General features: G+C 42.3%; 1 long non-coding RNA gene across 2 annotated transcripts in view; it reads right to left on the bottom strand.

Annotated features, from left to right (window-relative positions):
* Nucleotides 1–3,271: 3,271 nt before the first annotated feature.
* Nucleotides 3,272–17,228, bottom strand: part of LOC125287301 — a 56,761-nt gene continuing 42,804 nt past the window's right edge. Inside the window, exons 5-7 of one of the 2 annotated variants that reach the window (XR_007192340.1) lie at nucleotides 13,011–13,133; nucleotides 3,762–3,830; nucleotides 3,272–3,380 (exon numbers count right to left, since the gene is read on the bottom strand). This is a non-coding gene — a long non-coding RNA (uncharacterized LOC125287301). Of the gene's footprint in view, nucleotides 3,381–3,761; nucleotides 3,831–12,146; nucleotides 13,134–17,228 lie in introns of those variants that run through there. The other variant, XR_007192339.1, reaches the window with a different exon arrangement.

Here is a 17,228-nt window from a genome sequence, read left to right as displayed (position 1 = left end):
GGGTGGGTTGTAGGATAGGGATGTATGGAGAAAGGGTTGGGGTTGAACATTGAGGGATTGATGCCGGTCACTGCCACGGCCTAGTCACTCTGCAAAGCACTTGTAAGGTTCTCATCAACAAGCGAAGCTTTGACGCGCTTGTTAGCCCTCCATTAGGCTGGGGGCAAACTGGGAGAGTCTATATGGGGTAAATATGTTGTTAGAGAGAGAGAGAGAGAGAGAGAGAAAGAGAAGCGTTCAACCTTCTACAGGCATAAAAGCTTCATCAGTTCCTTACAGATCACCTCTCTCATGTCGGAAGGAAAAAGAGCCTAGTCAGAGGTCTTTCCCATCAGCCACTCAGGGCACAGCATCCCAGGCATACAGTACAGTCACAGCAGCAGAGAAGCTCAACACAGAAGGGGCATTCCTGTTTTTGTCTGCATTGGTAGATTGTGGAAGTGAAATCATCATGTTGTCTGTGATTTTTTTTTTTTTTTCTTTTTCATTTTCAGTTAAAACATTCGGATATGACAGAGTCGGGTTTTTGTGAAAAACACCATTGTGCTTTTGTGGCATATTTCCTCCAGAGAAAAGGGAAATCAAGGTAAGGATATCAGGCCTTTGTTCTGGCTACTGGTCAAACTTACTGCTGCACTAACAATATCCAAGTGGCACTGCACCTTTACTGTACCTTGAGCATACAAAGTCACTTTGGGTAAAAGCGTCAGCTAAATGACTAAATGTAAATGGAAAACTGACCAACAGACACTGACCAACTGACCAACAGACACTGCACACAGGTTTGCACATGATCATTCACAGTATGTAGTCATATGATTACACAAACACATTAGTTGCCTACAAACACTGCTCCAAGGTGGAAGAAGACAGTGGAAAAAAACCTTTAGGCTGACATCACCGTTTACAACTTTAACAGCACTGAAGCTTCATCAGTAAAGAAAAACGGAGTGATTGATACAGGGGGAGAGAGAGAGAGAGAGATGTGAGCTGTTTTAAAGAGGGTACCTTATCTAGCACATGGCATTTAAAAGGTGATGTTAATGTAGGCCATTTTAAAGCACTGCACACACATACAAAGCATCAGGCACACAGACTATAAAGCATGCAGCACAATATTTGACTAATACACTAAGACGTCCTTAGTTTTACAGTCATTATATGAAAAAAATATTTGTGTCTCTATTAGAGCTCATGTAAATATTTTCACAGAATCTGTAAGTTATCTAAGTATAGCTTCATGACTTTAAGGATAGGTTTTTCATGTTTTCAGTTTTAGCAACTATGAGTAATTAAGGGAACATTTCAACATGCCTTCAACTTGTTGATAGGTAGTCATCAAGACTGCTCTACAGTAACCCATTTGAGCATGTTCTTTCCAGTCTTCCAGCTGAACTGAGGCATTAGTGAGAGGACAGAGAGGGAGAACAGAGACGTCTGTGTCAGGGGTCCAGACGGGCGTCTTTATGGTCAACCATACACAGCATCTCTCTTCTCTAAACGCGCCTCCTGTGCAGGGATGCCGTCCGTTACTTATGGTCTACCTCTCCTTCTGTTTGTGTATAACAATCTTCAGGTGAGGTAGATTAAAAAAAAAGATTTGTGAAGGGAGTGAAAAGTAATACATGTGCTTAACAGGCAGTTTTGGAGTGTTTTAAGGTTGAAAGCTTATAGGCGGTGCCCTGGGTCTCGGTCACCACAAGCACCACATGATTGGACTGATGGAAACCAGCTCATTTGCCTTTGTTGTTATCAGGTCGGACACAGTGAGTAAGACACAGCCAATATTTTTTACAAGCAGCATAGCTAAACAGAATGTCACCTTCACAGTGACAATGAGCAATTATGTTCGGAGGAAGGTCAAGCATTGTGATTAAGAAACAACACACACACACACACACACACACAGATGACACAAACAGTGTGTCACTCTGAGCTGGCAGGTATCGTGTGTCTCTGCACACCTGATCTGCAGGTGAATCATGGTCACTGAGGCACTGAGACATGATCTACAGGGGATTCACGCCCACGCAGCGGGCATCCGTGATCAAAGGCCAGCAGGCTTCTCATTGTGTGTGTGCACAGCCAGGGCCTGCGAGGCTCAGTTCACCTGCTCTTTCTAGCGCATTCTCCCGCTCTTCTGTTGTTTCAAGCCCCCCACGCAAACGCCAAACACTTCAATGCCCTAGCTGGCAAGTGCACTTTATAAACTGGGCTTATTCAGGCCATTCAAGGCCCAGTGTACATTATTTGTCTCTCTGACACAGCAGCAACGAATCAAAGATGGGTGCGTGCGTGCGTCTCTCTCTCTCTTTCTCTGTGTTTGTGTGTCTGAGCACTTGTGTCTTTGTATGCATGTGCTTGCCAGTTATGAGACAAAATCTAACGACTAATAATATAAAGTGAGTAATAATAATCCACTGCCCTCACTCTGTGTGCCTGTGCATCTTCAGATATGAATCACTCCATGAGTTAGCATGACATTCCAGAGAAACGCCGTAGCAGTGACCCTACACAAGTACATTAGTAAGACTGAGACCTGCTTGTCCCACAGGTGATGGAGTAATCCGAAACTTTCCCCATTGAAAAGATCAATAAAGAAACTGCTGTACATGACAAGTAATGTAAACTAAAACCAGGGGAAGTTAATGAAAGATGGGCAATGAAAATGTGTTGGCATACATATTTTTTTACCCATATTTAGGCAACACAGCTGGACATCTCTTTTGCAAAGGGGGCAAAGAGGCATTTGGATCTTCATATTTAAAACATTTTCCCCCTTTCTCTACACAGGGGCACCCCATCGTGAAACTGTTAATCTCTCAGCAATATTTTCAATCCACTGTCTCAAGTTTCAACCTCGTTGGCTACATTCTGGAATGCCCAGGGGAGTATTCTTTGAGCTGTTCAGCAGCTTATGCAACAAAATGGAGGACGATAGTAGGGAAGTACACACAAAATGGCTTCCTTATAAGGGTTGGGTAATGGAACATCACCAGCATAATCTTTTAAAGACCAACTGGACAGACAAATTGAAGCTGACTGTCCAGTTTGTCTTATGTACATTAAGAAAATGCATATTTGAAAGGAAAGCCCAGCCAAATGTATTCAAAACAGCTTATAAGAAATGCATTAATACTTCAAATGCATTCAAACATTTCAGCACTTCAACAACATTATTCAACAAGTATACATATAAAGAAATAATTGTTGATGAGATGAATATCGCTTTATAGTAAAAATCATAAAACCAACATCCTCACCTGAGTGTGCCTTTTCACAATAGATTTCCCAATCAAAGAATCGCCCCAGGAAGTCCGAAAAGGTACAAGATAATGTCAACATATTATCCCTGCCAGGTCAAATAGTGGATTTGGAATCTACAAGCAAATAAGACATTTATGTAATGCAATTTGACATTAATATCATTATTTATTTATTAATATACATTTATATATAGAATTAATATAGAATTTACATTTCTTGTGGTTATTCAGTTTTTCAGAGGGGTATAATTTAAGTTTTTTAGTTTCCCCCAGTAAAGGAAAAAACAAATAAAATGACCTTTGCCATCACTCATATGCCAGAAAAATATAAAGAATTGTAAGATGACAGATCTTTTCATTTAAAGCTTACTGTAAAGAAAATTCTAGGGCAATAGGAAATCATTATATAGACAAAGATTTTATGTTGGAGTCACTACAATTATTGGAGACAACTACAGGTGGTACAATACAGATTATATTACTTCAGAAACTTACAGACGCATAGGCTAGAATTCCAGAGACTGTACTGTTTTCTGGACAGCTGACTATTCCGGTGGCAAAGTCCTGTAAATGAGAACAATGGCCAAAATTGTAGTTAATGACCTGTTAATAATTCATCCTCTTAAGAGAGTCAGTGTTCAAAATATAATTTATATGCCTGCTTGAACACACACAATTTTACAACCAACCTCTGAAAAGATACAAAATGGAAAGGAAAACATTTTGTAGGTTAAATTAAAAATTATTTTATTTTAGATAAGCATTTGTCAATGTAAATGAAAGATCCCTGTTTTGGTTGTGAATTCTAACAGTATGCAATTAAGGGCATATCAGATAAACAGCTAAATCTATGTTTTAGGAATAAATAAAAAAATAATAGCATATAATAGTTCAGGAGATTGTTTTGACATCAGACAAAATTGGTGATTTTAAAACACTGGTTGAGTCATTTTTTGCACCGATACGATACCACTCCCCCTCTCCATTGAAATGCTTGACTTTTTCATGTCATTTAAACACATAAATATATTAGTTCGTTAGGTCTGATAGACACTCCAAGACCACTGTAAAACAAGTTTTTAATATCTTTCCTAACGAATAAATTCACAAGGATGACTTTGAGCAGAGGTTAATATTTTAAATAACCATTTATGCAAGACTGCTTTGTCAACATCTTTAAATCGTTCAGGATTTATTTAAACAAAAAAGTTCATCATATAAAATGAGTAGTGTGTAACAATATTTATTGGTGCATGAATCAAGCCTTTATTTCAGACCCAGAGGGTTGTACAGATTTAGGACAAACAGCAGCACAATTCACCATGTAGAATCTATATCAAACATAATACTTGTTAAAGAACACTGAGTCAGTTTAGGCTATAATTTTCAATTAAGCATAGTTTTTATGTGTGCAAACCATCTATAATTAAAGTCAGTACATTGTACAGACTAATTACTTAGATGCTACAAATTTGTTTCTAATTCGATTTTACATATTCACTTTTAAACGTCTGGGAGGGCAAATAAAATCACTCAGTCAGAGTCAGATTTCCAAGATCAAAAACAGATTTCAATCCAGATGATCCTAACTTCAGATTATAAAAAATGTGCACAGGCACACAATTGCGCCCCATGTTAAATCTTTCACAACTGTAGGATTTTTACATTTGTGTCATATTCATATATTTGCAGTCTTGTTCATATTTCCTTCTGAGGCTGTGTAAACAGAAGCAACTGAACTGAAACAAACCCAAAATTACCCGAGACACAGCTGGCTCAAGACATGCAATTAATACTTCAGATTTAACCCTTTAAACTATTTACACATGTCTACAGTCCATATGTTTAGCATTTTGTGAGAAAAGTTTCCAGTTTAAGATTTCACAGCACAGCCCTTGTCTATATCCCTATATGCAACACCTCTTAAAACATGAGTTTTACTTTTCTCTCAGTGATTCAATCAACCATGCATTGTCTCTCATTCTTACTGTCCTGTTCACCACATTGCCCTATGTGTGAATAGGTAAATCCCCCCCACCCCACCACCACAACCCCCTCCAAAAAATGCAACAGTAAAACTTTAACCCTTACCATCACTGACAGCAGCTCTTTCTATGTCACTTAAATTCCATTATTATTGGGCAGGCAGAGGAAGGGGAAACAGAACATGGGCATCCATCTGGGCCATTCCAGTGAGTCACAGAGAGATCTTCTGATTCTCAACATGTTCCCTTCTCCTGCCTGAACAAAAAGCTCTTATTCAAAAAGAATGACAAGCAATTTTCCTGAAGATACCTCTTCTGGGAAGAGGTGGGAGAAGGGTATGTTTTTTTTTTCAATGCAAATGTATGGGAACTTGATGTAAGGGGTTATTTCTTAAGGCATCTGAACTAATGCTTGCCTTTAGGCTTGGATGTAAGAGGGAAAAGCCTTTGCATACAGTTAGATTTTTATTTAAATTAATTAAAAAATAATTTGTAGTAATATGTGTTCCTCCAATAGTAGTGCTTCAATGTTGCATGTGTCTGTATGTTATTTCTGTGCTGCAGTGAAACAGTACTATTCTGACTCTCTTACATGTGCAAGTGTTCTTGCAATGAGACAATCTGTAATCTGAAACTGAAGTATAATTCTAATTGGTTATTTTGAGTGGTTCATTAGCTTTTCAAAGCAAAACAACCTTGTAAATTATTGGACAGGATTGATAAGAAAAAATGTTCTCAATGCACACACACACACTCACTCACACAGAGTTCAAGAAACAAAGCAAAGTTGTTATGAATGCATTTTTTTGGCATTTTAATAACCAGACTAAAAAAAAGACTTCATAAAATTATTTGATATGAAATAAATGCAACTATTTTATATCTATGCATTGGTAATGGGTGATTAGATAAACATAACATTATAATAAACATTATATTTACAAACACCTACATTTCAAACTGTGGACTATAACATCAATCAACTCCTGGATTTAAACACATCACAGAACACCTTTTCACATTCAAGCCCTTACAGTAAGGCTAAGAAAACAACAGAATCTCTCCCGTCCTGACTGAGCAACAGCTTTCTGAAGAGAAAGATAAGAGTTTCCACAGCTCCTCAATCACATAAATCCTCAGATTACACAAACATAAGCATATCTAATATTATGAAAAAGTCAGGATTGATATTTCATGAATCAACTATGTGTTTTTTTGTTTTGTTTGAACATAAACAATAGATGTTTGAATGGTTCTTTTGTGATTATGGTAGCTGTGATGGAGGGAAGGTTTTTTGACTCTTCTCATACCTAAAATGGTCATCAAATGAGTAATACTGAGCACAAGGTGGGAGTGAGGGGGAGGGGGGTTAACGGTCAGACATCTTATTGGCCCAGTTTGAATTTGAAACTCCCTTGCCGCCCAATGGGATAAGTCTTTCCTTATACATACACACCAGTACTCTTTGATTTCAGCCAGGACAACACGAGTCACACAAACGGTACAGTCTCAGCTCAGTGCATTGGAATGTGTATAGTTTGAAACATGATCAGCACTGGGCCATCCATGAGACCACAATCACATATTAGATGGCTCTGACAGCCCCAGCCCCAGCCCAAATCCAGCCCAGTCCCAGCCAGGCCAAGGCACTAGGAAATCAAGTGTCAGCACCTGATTATTTGATGCAAAGTTGATCCGCTGCTATCAGCGAGCCAGACAGCATTATCCGATGACTCTGTTTGGGGCGATGCCCTCAGTATCTGATGGTGACTTCAGACTCATTTGCCATTTTGTTATCCTCACAGCAGTCAGATGAAGAGCTCACCATAAAGACACACTCCTCTGACACTTGTGTCTTGAATGGCGGGGATTTGAGTTTTGAGGCGTGTGGGTCTTGTGTGTGTTGTGTGTGGGTGGTGGAGGTGGTTGAGGTGGCGGTGGTGGGACTCTGTGTAGCGTGACGGTGTACCGTTGAATGCCGTGTACAGCAGAATTTTTCCTTCCCCCTTCCTCTGGCTCCTATGTTTTTTCTTTTGTCCATATTTTGACTTTGTTGTGGGATTTTTCTCTGTCTTTCTCTCTCTCTCTCTCTCTCTCTCTCTCTGTGCCATGGTGTCACTGGAAACCCAGCCAGTGAGTCACTGAAAAGCGTTTGACCCATCCTGTCCCTGAAAGGCCACCACCGACACATGATGAACGCCATCCTCCACAGCATGAAACAATGCCCACAAAGGCACTTCCTCTGTAAAGATGATAGCCTAAGACCATACTGTTCATGTTCATGTCAAGCAATACCAGCACATCAGAATTGAAAGGGCTGCCTGTGTGTGTGTGTGTGTGGGTGTGTGTGTGTGTGTGTGTTCCTTCTTTCCTCTTCCTTTTTCCTTGGCTTTTATTTGCTTTCTTTCTTTTTGTACAGCGATTCTTAGCCACAACAGCGCCGATCATCCGGAGGGAGTTTTGGTAGATGCACAAGCCACACCCTCCTCTCTCGCCGGTTCATGGAAAATTACCATCTTGGCAACAGCCATCGTCAGCCTGCACCAGGCCTGCACCAATACAGCGCCGCGCCTCCACTCCTGCACAACCCCCTCCGCCCTTCCTTCACCATCACCCCAAACTCCTCTACCACACCCCCACCCCACCCCACAACTCCGGGGCGCGGTTTAAGAGCAATTAAATGTTGGGAGATCTTGTCAAGGCTCCCCGTCATTAAGAGCATGGGAGGACGCCTCCAGCCCCTGGCTCCCTGCTCAGCTCTACTCAGCTCTTTTCCTGCACACATGTTTGTCTCCCGCGTCTCATCAGCCGGCGCTTTTCTTCTCTCCGACGTCTCAGCTTTTTGTGTCAACAAAACATTTGGAGACTCTGTCTTTGATGTGCTTTGTCATGCTCTTACTTTAAAAGTGATTCAGCACTTTATTTTTATTTATTTTTTTGTGGAGGGGAGGTTACCTTTCCGTTTCATTCACGCTTAATGACTCTTATTTGCAATTTTTTTTTTGCAAATTTCCTCCCACACCTGCACTCTATCTTAGACGGCTCATTTTAATTACCCAGAACAATCCAGTATTTAATGCAAGTTCTGAGTCTACAGTTTGAATCCCAACCAAATCCTCCTGCCAAAAGCAATGACGAGGGCTGACGTAAAAGGACAGAAGAAAGAGAGAAAAAACGAAGAGACCTCTGTGATCCCACCACATATTTAATGATATACTGGTGCCTATTCAGAACTCTGCCTGAAATGTAAATTACAGCTTATATAAACAGAATTCCTCTCTTTGTATGCGCAGAAACAAAGAGAACGACGTACTTATGTTTGAATTTACTTTATGGCATTCTCACGGGGAAGTCCCTTCAAAGGAACAGGAATTTAATTTACTTTACTGTAAAACCATGTTGACCATGGATTTTGCAAGTACATACAGTATAGTATCTATGATCATGATAGTAATTTAAGGAAGGAAACAACTCTGTAATACTTTGATATGCATCTACTCAAGAAATAGATGCTAAATTAATTTCACCTACAGCAGGGAGTATGTGATCTAGAGGTTATAACTTGAGACTTAAGTATGATTAACATACTGTAATTTCTTTGTTTTCTGAATGAATTTTTCTGTCTGGTCCAAGAGAGAGTGAAATGAACTTTATCTGATTTTCTACATGACTTAAGTATCAGGATCAGTCACATTAATGTATCTCTCTCACGCACACACTCACACACAGATACCTACGAATATGAATATGCACCTTCTCTCTCTCTCTCTCTCTCACACACACACACACAAACACAAACACAACACACACACACACACACACACACACACACACACGCACGCACACACGCACACACGCACACACACAAAAAACGGGACAGGAAGTGAAGTAATTAAAAGTGCCTGATGCAATTACTGCCGAGGGCGTAAAAAAAAATCAAACCTATCTATCGCAAGAAAAAAAAACACAACAGCAGAACAGAGAAAGACTGAAGGAGCAAAAAAGAAAAACAGAGCGAGAGAAGGGGAAAAGAACAGGGGGAAGAAGACAGAGAGAGGAGAGAAAGAGAACAAGAGAGCAGGAGGGAGGGAGAAGAGAGAGTGACAGAGTAAGCGAATGAGAGAGACAGAGAAAGAAAAAAAGAGTTAGAGGGAGAGAGAGAGTGAGGGAGAGAGAGAGAGAGAGAAGGAGAGAGAGAAGGAGAGAGAAAAAAAAAAAAAAAAAAAATGCACGCCCTGGAGTCCACGTTGACAAATTCTTTAACAAGCTGTGGTTGAAGGGAAGCTGGTTCTATTCTGAGTCTGAGTCACCCCCCTCCTTTCAAACAGTTTACTGGAAACACGGGGGCCCGGAGAGGGAGGGGGGATTTTCAGAGAAGTCACGTGACTGGGCAGGGCTAACCACAGCTCGAGGAGCTCCGAGCCGGAGAGAGGCAGACACACGCCCGGCCCAGCCCAGCACAGATGGCTCAGAGCTGGACTAGCCTTCTGCCTGGGAGTTGGCAATCAAGAATTCACAGACCAGTTAACCCCTTCATTGCTGGCACATTTCAAAAGAAAAAAAAAAAAAAAAAACAAAAAAAACTTCAAAGAGCAGGAGGGTCTACCGGTTTGATTAAAGACTTAGATAATGTCAAAGCATTTCTTCACTGTTTGACAAATCACTCTTCAACAAATTTCTACCCCCTCACCCCCATTTCCATGGCTTCCGCTGTAAACCAAAACAAATAAAAGGAGTTGCATGTCTTGCACTACTTTAAATGAAAGCAAGGCAGAAAAGTCTGGCTTTGTTGCCTAAGCAGGAAAAATCAGCGGGCGAATCTGAGAATGAGTGATTGGCCCATGGCATATCGCCATGCTACACAGCAACAGGTGATGCCAAGAAATGAAGTGCCAGGGAGATGCCCTGCAGCTGCAGAGACAGGCATGCCCATTGCCCGAGGGCAAGAGGAGACTGGCACCAACATATGATGCCAAATGGCACAGATGCCCATAAATACACCCAGTAACTCTCCCCCCAACACACACACATACAGAAAATTACACACTTCTAATGATTCCTCTTTTATAAAACAATTTTCTCAGAAATCTGGATAATTTCAATTAGTGCAATTAACCCACTGTACTGGTATCATAATATCAATATCCCGTGATTGTTATAAATCCTTCAAAATGCCAAAACCACAGAACTCCAACTCCAAACAAGACAAAACGGAAATCCATTGGATGAAAAAAAAAATATATAGCAATATTTTTACCATATTACAATATCTCAAACTACTGTAACATCCTTTGAAAATGCATCAAAAAATGGCATTTTCGACGGAAAAAGCAGCCAAAGCGAGCAGCTGTCTCACTCGGTATGGAGTTGTGCTTGTGATGGACGCAAGCGCCAGTCCCGTAAGTCTTGCCGTGGCAGAGATATAAAGAGAAGCACTTGCAAACGCCATACATCCCGCGTGGAGCCGAGGAGCTGCCGCCAGATGCTGTCCATATATGCGCAGACATGAGACAAAACACACAGACACACACACACACACACACACACACACACACACACACACACACACACACACACACACACACACACATCACTTCCCCACCAGCAGGGGATGGGGAGAGCGAGAGAGAGAGAGACAGAGAGGTACAGAAAGAGCATGTGTGTGAGAAGGAGAGAAAGAGAAAAAGAGAAAGAAAGCAAGCGCTGCATGAGAGACAGAGAGAGAGAGAGAGGGAGAGAGAGAGAGAGACAGAGAGAGGGAGAGAGAGAGAGAGAGAGAGAGAGAGAGAGAGAGAGAGAGAGAGAGAGAGAGAGAGAGAGAGAGAGAGAGGAGAGAGAGAGAGAGAGAGAGAGAGAGAGAGAGAGAGAGAGAGAGAGAGAGGAGAGAGAGAGAGAGAGAGAGAGAGAGAGAGAGAGAGAGAGAGAGGGGGAGAGAGGAAGAGAGAGAGAGCACCAGAGAAAATGAATGAAAAATCAAGACCTCAAGCAAGCGACTGAGTGAGTGAGTGAGTGAGTGAGTGAGACAGCAGTAGTGAGAGGGAGGGAGAGAGAGAGAAAACAATACTGAGAGAGTGAGTGAACAAGTGGATGAAAGAGAATAAGAGAGGCAGAGAGAGAGAGAGAGAGAGAGAGAGAGAGAGAGAGAGAGAGAGAGAGAGAGAGAGAGAGAGAGGCAAAGCATGAATGAGATGAAAAAGAAGAAATCACACTACAGGGTTGTCACAATTTCACACTCCATTTGGCGGTGCTCGCCCCGGGGCAGGTCCTCTGTCAACTCGTTCACCTCTGCACCCACTTCTCCACCCTCTACGCCCGATCACGCCATTGGAGCTCCAGAGGCTCGACTCCGGTCCTCACTGGACATGAACTGCTCAATGAACTGCTGTCCATCTCTCAGCCCGCTCCAGCCCCACTTTATGGGCTGTGCGTGTGACACGACACGGTGACAAGATCTGAGATTTGATGTGAGGACTCGTCAGGTTCGGTGATGATGTCAGGGTTGTGAGTGGTTGTGAGCAGCCGCGTGTGGTGTTCACAAACGTGTGGGCATGGCATCAGTGCCAACGCCTAAGGCCCATGCCAACCTGCACGGAGGCTGGTGCCACGACCCACATACTGGACCACACTTTTAACTGGGCAGTGCTGTGCAACCAATGCCATGTGTGAGCGACAGAGACAGCGAGAGAGAGAGAGAAAGAGAAAGAGAAAGAGAGAGAGAGAGAGAGAGAGCATCTGAAGGAGAGAATGTGAGAAGGAGAATAAAAAAGAGTCAGAGCAAGAGGGGTATGACAGACTGGTACAGGGAACCAGAGAAAGATGCCAAGATACAGAGTGATACAGAGAGAGAAAGAGACTGACTAGGTAGGCAGTATGTGTGTGTGCCTTGTGCTTTGACCTTTGCACCCATGTCATATTATCCCCAGGAAGTAACAACATCCTCTCTCGTCCCCGTTCTCTTAATAAGGCTACAACAAGTGCACTGTTCACAGAAGGAATGGAAACTATGTCCACGTATGTCCCCCTACATGCCCAACGCCATGTGATACCTTTCCTGTAGGACATCCGCTCAGTCTGACAAATGAACTATTTTCTCCTGAGCAGGTGTTTCCTGGTCACAGTATTGTCAAACATTTGCTATGCTCTGCTATGCATTTCCTCAACCTTTTACAATATTTATGAGATGAAATTTGTTGAGTTTTGGATAAATTATCATTTTTTTAGGTAAATAAAAAAACATAGAACACTTAAAAAACTAGGATACATTTATAAAACTACAAGACTGTGTCATAGATGTCATGTCCTAGGACTGGAAAACACATGACTGTGGGAGGATCGGATCATCCTGCCCAACCCTGTGGATGGTTCTCTATATCTCTCTCTAACACACACACACACACACACACACACACACACACACACACACACACACACACACAAGACTCATGTGACTCAGGAACAGTAATCTTCCACAGAGATGGAGTTTCACATACACTCAGGTTAAAGTTCCCATTATAGTACAACACAGTAGCTATCAATGCGCGCACACGTGCACACACACACACACACAAAGAGAGATAGAGAGACAGACATGCATGACGTAATATGCATGCAACATCAAAAGTGACCAGAAGAGAATAAAAAGTAAAAATAAAAATATTGGCTAATGTTTGAGCGTGTGTGTGTGTGTGTGTGTGTGTGTGTGTGTGTGTGTGTGTGTGTGTGTGTGTGTGTGTGTGTTGTGTTTTGTGTGTGTGTGCACCTGTGCATTCTCTGCCCGCTGAAGCATCTCCCCAAACTCCTCACAGATCCTGTCGTCAGGCCGCACCCCCAACAGCCGTTCTGTTCCAGCCCTGAATTATGCCAGGAGCTCTCCAACTGCAGCCTTATAATAACACAAAAACATAGACAGAGACAGACAGACAGACACACACACACACACACACACACACACACACACACACACACTTTAATATTACGGTACAACTGGCATAACTAAGTGGGAGGAGTAGAGAGGTGATTGGCTGTACTACAGGAGATACTGACATGACTGAAACAACGACATACAGTATGACGACCAACAGACTGTTTGTGTTAATACATACAGAGAGAGAGGAAAGGAGAAAAGAGAATTAGAATTTTATTTCCTTCCGAAAGAACAAAATGGTGTGTGTGTGTGTGTGTGTGTGTGTGTGTGTTTGTGTGTTTGTGTTGGGGGGAGGGTTGACCAGGTCATTAAATAAGAACATCCTGTTCCTTTTCCAGACAAGTTACTTTGATCAGAGCCGCCAATTTTCTCATGAAGTGATTGTGCCTTAATCTCCGAGGCAGCTGTTTCTTTCATTGGTTCTCCCTCTCTCTTTTTCTGTGTGCATGTTTGTGTGTGCATGTGTGTGTGTGTGTCTTTGTGCGTGCGTGCATGTGTGTGTGTTTGTTTGTGAGTGTGTGAGTGAGTGTGTGTGCGTGTGTATGCATGTCTGTGTGTGTGTGTGTGTGTGTGTGTGTGTGTGTGTGCGCGTGCGTGCATATGCGTGTGTGTGTGTTTGTGTTCAGCCTGGCTGAAATGTCTGTCCCCAGCACCTGCTCCTTGGTTAGTTTAAGAGGTCCACTTGTGTTTGAAGTAATGGGAGGGGCAGTGGGCAAAGCAAATTGTCTGTGTGTATTTGTCCGTTTGCTTTTGTGTTTGTGTGTGTGTGTGTGTGTGTACGTAGTATCAGAATGGAGAAAGTCAGTTCAATGTATTGATAAGCACCTACCCACAGAGGGTGAGATGTAATGAGCGATCTCTAGAAACAGGTCAATACACCACTTCAGCAAGTGAACACACACTAGTGAAACATACCTTGCTTCAAGAGACTTTTTATTAACACACTTCATGAAAATGTATTTGTGTTTGTATGTGGTATTTGTGTGTGAATGTGCGTGAGAAAAAGTGACTCTGCGTGTAGTCTTGTGTGTGTTGTCTTGTGTTCATAATACTAAGCTTGTTTACACATCACTTTCACTAAACCAGGACATACACAGTGCTTCCCCAAAATTCAGGCTAAATGAATAGCAGTAGTGGGAGAACAGAAGTCAGGGTGGCGCTGTATTTCTGTGTTTGGGACTGCATGTTCATGTTGTCTTACATGTCAGGTGAGGTAAAAGGGTTAAAATGGAGTCACAAAGCATTCTGGGAAACACCACAGCCCACCTGAGCCCCACATAAGGCCGCCTTATTGGGTGTTTTTCCACTGACAGCGAACCTGTTCTTGAACCGGTTCCGTTCAGAATTTTTTGAACCTTGGTGCTATCTAGTGAACCAGCCCAGCCCACATTTCCACCAGTTTAGAACCGAACCAAGGATGCGTCATCAACAATGGGTGTTGCATGCTAAACAAATGTTAATGAGATGCATAAACGGGAGAACGATATGAACAGTTACCCCGTAAAAACGGCAGAAATTAGCTGTTTAAAATGCTAGTCAACGTCTGCAGTGTAATGCTAGTTGACTAGTTTTGTTTACTCATGGCAACAGTTGATATGGACAGAAAACTTATGCTAGCCTTCTCCCCTCTGAAAGGTAAAATAACATGCCCACTCCGGTTCGGAGGAAAAAACAACTATTTTCTGGATCAAGCTCCAAACCAAAGTGGCACGTTCTGAACCGTGATTTGTTTGGTTGAAATGCTCCGACCGGTTCAAATGTTGGTTCACGAACGGAAACGGAGTACCTACTTATTGAGGGCACACAGCTGCCCACGAGGCTGGCAAAGATTGGCAAGGGCACACCTGTACCCTGACCATCCTGGACAGGTGTGCACCCAGAGAGAAAATGGTCTCTCATTCTCCAAAACAAACAAACAAAAAAAATCAAAAACTGTGTGTTTGTGTGTGTGTGTCTGTGTGTGTGTGTGTGTGTTTGTTTGTGTCTTCGTATAGGTGTATGTATGTGTGTGTGTGTGTGTGTGTGTGTGTGTGTGTGTGTGTGTGTGTGTGTGTGTGTGTGTCTAAGTGTGTTTGTGTGTCTGTGTGTATGTCTGTGTATAAGTGTGTCTGTGTGGGGAGAGAGGGGCTTCTAGTTCATTCATAAAAGTAATACCTCACCAAGTGACATTTATTGCTTTAAGTTCAATACAGCCAGTGAATGAAGCTGCCAAGCTAACTTAAAAAAAAAAAAAAAAACGATTAATGTCATTGCTTATATCAACAGCAAATAATAGTCAGGCTGCACACTTAAAAAACATTTATTTTTATTTTATCTTTGTGTACTTTCAGTCAAAGTACTTGTGAATGTGTTGGTGGAGCCCCCACTGAAAATATTCTCAGAACACTATGTGGGAAGCGACATCTCTAGACTGAAAAAGATTTAGCAGAAAGCCTGAGTCGATGCTGTTCAGGGGAACTTCTTGATTTCAGATAAAGGTCTGACGCACAGCGGTCAGCACACGCAAAACCAACAGGAAGAGAACAGGTCTACATGATCAGATGGGATTGTTTACTGTTCGTTTGTCAAGATTAGACTGGCACAAGATTAGACTCACTCACACACACACACACACACACACACACACACACACACACGCGCACACACAAACACTCACACACACAGACACAGACAGACACGCACGCACGCACGCACACACACACACACAAACTACTCAGATGCTTCAGTTGGGGAGTTGTGAAAGGTCATGTTTGTCAAGAACGGGAGGTGCATGGGTGCTCGAACAAGCTGAGACACCATTCTCAGAAAATGTCTTTTGTATGTCAAGTGTTCCATTTCAGACTTTATCAGAACGAGGGCCCCGAATGTGTCAGTAGCTTACCAGAAACATAGAGAAAGATGTGAGAAATGTGACCATGGTCGCAAATCCATTTCTGCTTTGCTATCGTACAGGCCACAGAAGTTTGATATATTAAGGAAATGAATATGGATGTGGTGACAGTATATGTGGTATGTGTGTGTGTGTGGTATGTGTGTGTGTGTGTGTGAATTTGTATATTTATATATAGAAAATGAATTTGTCAGCAGTGGTAGTATGTGTGTGGTGTGTGTGTGTGTGTGTGTGTGTGTGTGTGTGTGTGTGTGTGTGTGTGTGTGCGTGCGTGTCTGAGGCACGCTGTATTTCTCTGAAGCTTCTGCATAGGTGTTGCAGCACGCATGCCAGTGACTCAACTGGTAGAGGGCGGGGCCAACTCCACCAGCCTCATGGGTTTTTGTCTGGCGACCCCCCGTTCTCTCTAACCGGCTGAATTTGGTTTTGAAATGTTGTGAGATGGGCATTGGAAGCAGAGGCAGAAAAATGTCTTCTCTCATTGGTATAGGCTATGTCAACATCAAAGGCATTATGTCAATAGCAGCCTTTGACTAAAAACTTTTACAAAAATGTCTTTAATCCAAATGCAAATCATTTTGCGACCCCCTCCAATATTTTTGGCGACCCACCTGGGGGTCCCAACCCCCAGTTTGAGAACCACTGTTCTAAAGGAATAGATGGACGTAAATGTAAGGCAAGGTCCTCAGCAAGCGGCGAGAAGCACTACGTCTGGGTGGTTGTGGCGTAGTGGATAAGGAGCTGGGGGAGTAGTAGCCTGAAAAGTCGCTCCGAGTTGCTCTGGGGAGAATGGCCCTTGTAATATAATTGACATGTGTAAGATGCTTTGGATAAAAGTGTCTGTTACATGCGAACATAAATGTACTTCTAGCAAACAAACATACTAAGGCCTGAACAAACATACTGTACTAGACATATATCTTAAAAATAAACTTGTGAAAACTTTGGGAGCAGCATGCACTAAAACTGAAGAAAGCTGCAAAGTTGCCTGACAAGACTAACAACAGGTTCCACCCAATTTAACTTGAAATGGCAGGTAAAAGCCTGGTCCAACTATTCATCACTTGAATGGTATGGTGGGTTCACCTTTGGCCTCGATGACTCTGAATGGAACCTGCTGTCTGTACACAACAACTCCACTCAGCCTTTGAAAAGTTGAAATG

Source organism: Alosa alosa, chromosome 2 (assembly GCF_017589495.1).
Source record: "Alosa alosa isolate M-15738 ecotype Scorff River chromosome 2, AALO_Geno_1.1, whole genome shotgun sequence".
In the NCBI taxonomy this organism is placed as follows: Eukaryota; Metazoa; Chordata; class Actinopteri; order Clupeiformes; family Clupeidae; genus Alosa; species Alosa alosa.
The sequence above is the reverse complement of the archived record's forward strand: the minus strand, read 5'-3'. Positions and strand labels throughout refer to the sequence as shown.